Consider the following 6,281-nt stretch of genomic DNA (forward strand, 5'->3'; position numbering starts at 1 on the left):
AATAACCCCTATCCCTGGCCCTCCAGAGATCATCCACCAGCGCGACCAAAGCTGTCTCCGTACTGTATCCGGGCCAGACTGGAACGGGTCTAGATAGACAGCTTCATCCAGGTACTGGGGTAGCTGACATGCCACCACACTCTCTACAACCTTCGCCATAAAGCGAAGATTGGAGACTGGCCGGTAATTCCCTAAAACAACTGGGTCCAGGGAAGGCTTCTTGAGGAGAGGTCTCACCACCGCCTCTTTCAAGGCAGCGGGAAAGACCCCCTCCCGCAAAGAAGCATTTGTAATCCCCCGGAGCCAGCCTCGTGTCACCTCCTGTGTAGCCAGTACTAACCAGGAGGGGCACGGATCCAGTAAACATGTGGTGGCATTCAGCCTACCCAGCAACCTGTCCATGTCCTCGGGAGTCACAGGGTCAAAATCATCCCAAACCACTTCAACAAGACGGGTCTCGGAACTCTCGTCTGGATCTTCCCAATTTTGATCCAATCCGTCCCGAAGCTGAACGATTTTATCATATAGATAACCGTTAAACTCCTTGGCATGCCCTTGTAGGGGGTCCTCCCGCCCCTCCTGTTGAAGGAGAGAACCGGTCACCCGAAACAGGGCAGCCAGGCGGTTATCTGCCAACGCAATGAGGGAGGAAACGTAGGAACGTTTCACATCCCTCAGTGCCACTAGGTAGGTCCTGCTATAGGACCTAACTAGTGTCCGGTCAGCCTCAGAACAGCTGGATCTCCAGACACTCTCTAGGCGTCTTCTCCGGCGTTTCATCTCCCTCAGCTCCTCGGAGAACCAAGGAGCTGGTTGAGACCGACGCCGGGTCAGAGGCCGCAAAGGCACGACATGGTCCAAAGCTCCAGTCGCGGCCTGTTCCCAGGCCGCGACTAGCTCTTCAGTCGTGCCGTGGGCCAGGTTCTCGGGAAGCGGCCCAAGCTCCGTCAGGAACCTCTCAGGGTCCATCAGGCGCCTGGGACGGAACCAACGCATTGGTTCCGTCTCCCTGCGTTGGTGGATAGCGGTCTGAAAGTCCAGACGAAGGAGAAAATGATCTGACCATGACAAAGGATTGATAACTAAATCATTTAAAATCAGATCATTCAACCACTGGCCAGAGATAAAAACCAAGTCTAGGGTGCCTCCCCCAATGTGAGTAGGGCCATCAATTAATTGAGTCAGGTCCATGGCCGTCATGGAAGCCATGAACTCCCGAGCGGTCGAGGATGCCGTGCCAGTTGATGGCAAGTTGAAATCCCCCATGACCAACAGTCTAGGGGTTTCAACTGCCAACCCAGCTAGCAACTCCAACAGCTCGGGCAGGGCTGTTGTCACGCAGCAAGGAGCCAGGTACGTGATCAACAAGCCCACCTGAGTCCTACGGCACCACTTCACAAAGAGGGTTTCACACCCAGCTATCTGAGGCACAGTGGTCTCCCTCGGTTCCAGGCTCTCCCTAATAATAACCACCACCCCGCCACCCCTACCTTGTGCCCTCGGCTGATGGAATGCTCGGAAATCTGGTGGGCACATCTCTACTAGGGGAACCCCCCCTTCCGTGCCCAACCAGGTTTCCATAATGCCCATAACGTCCGTGGTCCCTTCCTGAATTAGATCTAGAATCAGGGGAGCTTTATTAACCATGGATCTTGCATTACATAACATCAGCCGAAGGCCCAAGTCCCGGGTATTCTGGCCACTCTGGGAACGGGAAAATTTGGGGGGGCCAGAGCACGCGATCTCTCTTAAATAGCGAGGGCGTGCCCCCAAAACCTGATATGCCCCCCCTTCTGCCATATCTGTCTCTCCCACATACTGTATTGATGGCAAAACCCTGATGAACTGGAACGAGACCCTCCCCCGCCACCTTCGGACCTATTAAATTACCGCCGCGAACACTTGCTGGACTCATCTCCCCCCCAATGGATTTTTCCCCCTCCCCACCCTCCCCCCCACCCCAAACCCGTCAGTTCCCACCCTCCCCTTAAAATTCCCATTAAAACTCCCCTTAAAAAGACGATTAAAACAGTTAGTTAAAAATCCCCTAAGTCTCCTATTTTTGGCATGCCACCTCTCGGGGTTCCAAAACCCGTCCTCAAGATGGGCCCTCGATAATGTGGGGGGCCAAACCCGCGAGAGAGGGGAATCTTGCAGGGCAAGAAGGTCAGCCGCTGTAAATGTCCGCATGATAAGAGTCCGGCAAACAGACCCATCCTGGACCAGTCAAGATGGTAACTGACAACACCAGTAATTCCGGGTGAAAGACAGACGAGAAATAGTTCTTAGGCGGTGGATGGACAAAACCGCCATGATTCAGTCAGATTCACCAACCCCTCATATACGATCCTGAGGGGTGGTCTGTGGATGAAGGGGGGGGGGAGATGGAGTCCTACAATAGCCTAACTAGGATTGTCCAGGACCATCCTCAGTTCCCCCAACTGGGGACCAAAGATCTCGAAAGGGTCCCCCTGCAGACAGCCCATGGTCGTCCTCCAGGATGGTAAAAAGGCGCCCACATGGCCCGTGGTCGTCCTTCAAGATGACAGAGAAGGCATCCACTGGGCCTGTTGGCGACCACTAGGCCGAAACTAAATTATAAGGTTCCTATGTGGGCAAGTCCTAGACATACAATAGAGAACAGAATCAGGAAATGATTACATATAAAGATCTTTTGTATACTGAAAGAGGCAATTTGCAATTAAAATCTTTGCACGTATTAAAAGAAGAAGGGAAAATTTATACTTGGTTTCAATATGAGCAACTACGTGCTAGATGGAAGGAAGATCAGAAAATTGGTATAGAGCAGAAAAAGGGAAATTTGGTAAAGCAAATTAGAAATCAGTCTCAGGAGCATATAAAGAGATTGTATAATGTGTTACTTGAAATAGATTCTGAAAGGGACTTGGTAAAGGACTGTATGATAAAGTGGGCACAAAATTTTCAGGAGCCAATATTATTGGAAACTTGGGGAAAAAATTGGGTTAGAAATGTTAAATTGACGCAGGCACAGAATCTGAGGGAAAATTTTTATAAAATGTTTTATAGATGGCATTTAGATCCTAAGAAATTATCGTGTATGTATCCAGATATGCAAGCAAAATGTTGGAGATGCAATTGTGATGACGCTACATATTTTCATATTTGGTGGACTTGTAAGGATAATAAAGGCCTTTTGGATAAAAATTTGGTGGATTTTACAAAATGTTCTGAAAAAGAAGATAAAGTTCCTGCCGCAATTTTTTCTGTTGGGAATTATTACGGACTGTACAGTAATTGAGACTAAACTGATTTTAAATCTAATAAAAGCAGCAAGATTACTAATAGGACAGTATTGGAAGAAAAAAGAAGTACCTACAATAGGAGAATGGATATTGAAAGTTGCCAATTTGGCTGAGATGGAGAAAATATCAGCCTTTCTGAAAGACAATATGCAAGAAAGATACTTAAAGGAATGGAAAAAATGGATTGACTATATTCAAAATAGATATCAGACTAAGAGTTATTAGACTGCTTTGAATGATTATGATGTATTATTTTTTATTGTTTTCGGGGGAAGTTAGGAGTATAATTAAGTTGGGACGAAATTTTTTTAGCATATGTTTGTTTTATTTTTAACTATACCTTGTGCTCGTTCCGGGAAGTCGGGGGGGGGAGGGGTTGTAAAGGGAGGGGGGAGAGGAGGGGGGAAAGGGGGAAAAAATGTAAAACTTTTTGAATTAAAATATATACATATATATATCTTCCGTGAATATCTGCCTGTATTAACTTAGCTGGTATATCTTTTCCCAAGTATACCACTATACCATGTTTTTTGTCCAAAGCTGAGGCAGCAAAACGTTTACCTAACTTTGAATTTATTAAGTATTTTTGATCTGATAATTTAATATGTGTTTCTTGTAAACAAATCACATCATTTCTAAATTGTTTCAAATAATGAAATATTTTTCTTCTCTTCTGAGCTGAATTCAAACCATTGACATTCCAAGTCAAAATTTTATTTGCCATTACTGGCCTGCTGAAGCCTTTGAGCGATCAGCTGAAGATAACCCTCCTGTATCTTCGGTCTTGCTCTTCCCACCGCTTCTGTAGCAGAATCCTGAGCTTTACTTTGAGTTTGTTGCTCCTTTTCTTTACGCTTAAGGGCTCCCCTCGTCACTCTTTGTTCTTGTGGTTGTTCCTCAGATGGTAACATCACTGGGATCACCTTAGCTTCCATGCCAATTTGAGTCTCTTGAATTCTTTTTTCTATTACTTCTATTTCAACTTTCAGCATGGTAGAAAGAAAATCTTTGGCCTTAAGCACAGTATCAATATGATATTTTCTTCCTTGATAATACACAGACCAACTGGAACTTCCCATCTAAGTTGAATCTGGTACTTCTTAAGTTCTTGTGTAAAAAATATAAAGTCTTTCCTATCCCTTAACATCTTGGGAGGAATCTCTTTCAAAACCTTCAGCTCCTGTTCTCCTATTTTCAGGTTTTTCTGATATGCAACTTGCAAAAGCTGATTTCTCACTGTCTTTTTCAAAAAATAAACCACAATGTCTCTAGGAAGTTTCTTCTGCCTGGCAATCCAAGAATTAACTCTATAAATTTTGTCAATTTGATAAGCAACCTCTTGTGGGTCAAGTTCAATAATTCAGCCAGGGCTTCTGATAAATATTTTTTATATTCTTCACCTTTTTCTTCATGTAAGCCCCTAATTCTCAGAGCTCCATCCATCATTCTATACTGCATCACCACCACTTGATCTTCATTTTTGTCCAATTTTATTTGCATTCCTCCCATTCTATTATCTAATTGCTGATTTGACTGAACAATTTCTTGCACCTCCTCCTCCACCCCCTCCAGTCTTTTTGCCAAACCTTGAAAGGCGATCAAAATATCTTCTCTTATCTTTTTATTATCTTCTTTTATTTCTTTTATGTCATCCATCATCTCCTTAAACTTCTCTTCAAACACTTTTCCTTGTTCTTTAATCAAATCCTCCAAAGCTACTTCAGACCCCCTTCTGCCAGCAGCCTTAGGTGGTTTAGTAGCCATTTCAATTTTTAAAAAGTCACAAAATTTAAGTTTAAAAACTTCTCTTTTCCCCTTTAAGTATAGGAGAGCTCAATTCGTTACAATCCACAAGTAACGTTTCCTAGCTTCTTAGTTACACAGCCTGCTCGTTCTTCACTTTCACTTCCTGTCAGACGCCATTTTAAGCAGTCAGTTAAAGCAAGGGAAAAAAATTTCTCTTTTTAAAAGGTAGAAGTCAGGAAATCAAAAATACTTGCAGTCGAATAATTGTTCACTCGTGCTTGTTCCGTCTGCATGTAGAAATCCACAAAAAGAAATTGATTGAGCAGAGATGGACACCTTCTTCTTTTCCTGCTTTTGCAGGAGCGCGCTGAAGTTGGCAGGATTCAGTGGGATTCAACCCTTCGGGGCTCTGCATAACAAAACAAAGCCTCTGGGGAGATCTACCACTCCCCCGCTGCTCTCTTCTCTCCCTTCTCCCAGGGAGGGAAATTGAAGCCGGGATCAGCAGGTCTTCGCTGTTTTCACCGGCTTTTACGATATCCAGTGTGGAGTGCCTTAATTAGACACCCAGCGAAGAAGGTGGCGCCACCGGAAGCCCCTAACTATAGAAGTTTTATGGAACCATTTGTGAAATGGTTGATAAAGGTATTTTTTAATATAGGAAAATATCGTTTTTAAAAAATAAGAGCTTCATTTTATCACAAGTTCATAGTTGGTTATTTTTTCCAAACGGAAATCTAACGAATATACATATATAGCAAAATATGGCTTGGGAATATTAGCATGTTTATTTCCGGTTTCTGTGAAAAAATGCATAGGAGCAGGGTCAGAGGATACCATATGTGCACATACATTTTTATAAAACCAGTGGCTGGAAAACTAACGTTTATCGTTAACATGGTGTACAAACCAAGTTGTGTTTTATAAAGTATGATTACGCTAATACAGGTTTAGAATAATGATTAAGGACCACACACCAAGTTAAAAACTCGGTCCAAATTAGCAATAGGCACACATCAATGAACTCTGAGAAAAATCGGTATCAAAGGTATGGTAATGCAATTTCTGCAATTTACAGAGTCTCTTTAAAGATACATTTAGCACCACTGAGGTAGAATGGTATTAGCAAAAATTACAGTAGAGCTCTAACGAGACATCCCTAAGCAACGATACTTCCGGTTTGGTTGTAAATTTACGGCCGTCAGTACCACCCATTCCGCAGCCGGCCGAAGAAAACGCGCTCCGCCGCTG

At 43.9% G+C, this 6,281-nt stretch overlaps 1 protein-coding gene across 5 annotated transcripts in view; it reads right to left on the reverse strand.

The window, feature by feature from the left end:
• Nucleotides 1-6,281, reverse strand: part of KLHL15 (kelch like family member 15) — a 159,011-nt gene that overhangs the window by 123,871 nt on the left and 28,859 nt on the right. The window contains exon 1 of one of the 5 annotated variants that reach the window (XM_058184593.1): nucleotides 6,167-6,239. The exons of the other annotated variants lie outside the window; for them this stretch is intronic. The gene's annotated coding sequence lies outside the window, so the exon portion shown is untranslated. Of the gene's footprint in view, nucleotides 1-6,166; nucleotides 6,240-6,281 lie in introns of those variants that run through there. 5 annotated transcript variants of the gene reach the window in all.

The sequence above is a fragment of the Ahaetulla prasina genome, chromosome 5, assembly GCF_028640845.1.
Source record: "Ahaetulla prasina isolate Xishuangbanna chromosome 5, ASM2864084v1, whole genome shotgun sequence".
In the NCBI taxonomy this organism is placed as follows: domain Eukaryota; kingdom Metazoa; phylum Chordata; class Lepidosauria; order Squamata; family Colubridae; genus Ahaetulla; species Ahaetulla prasina.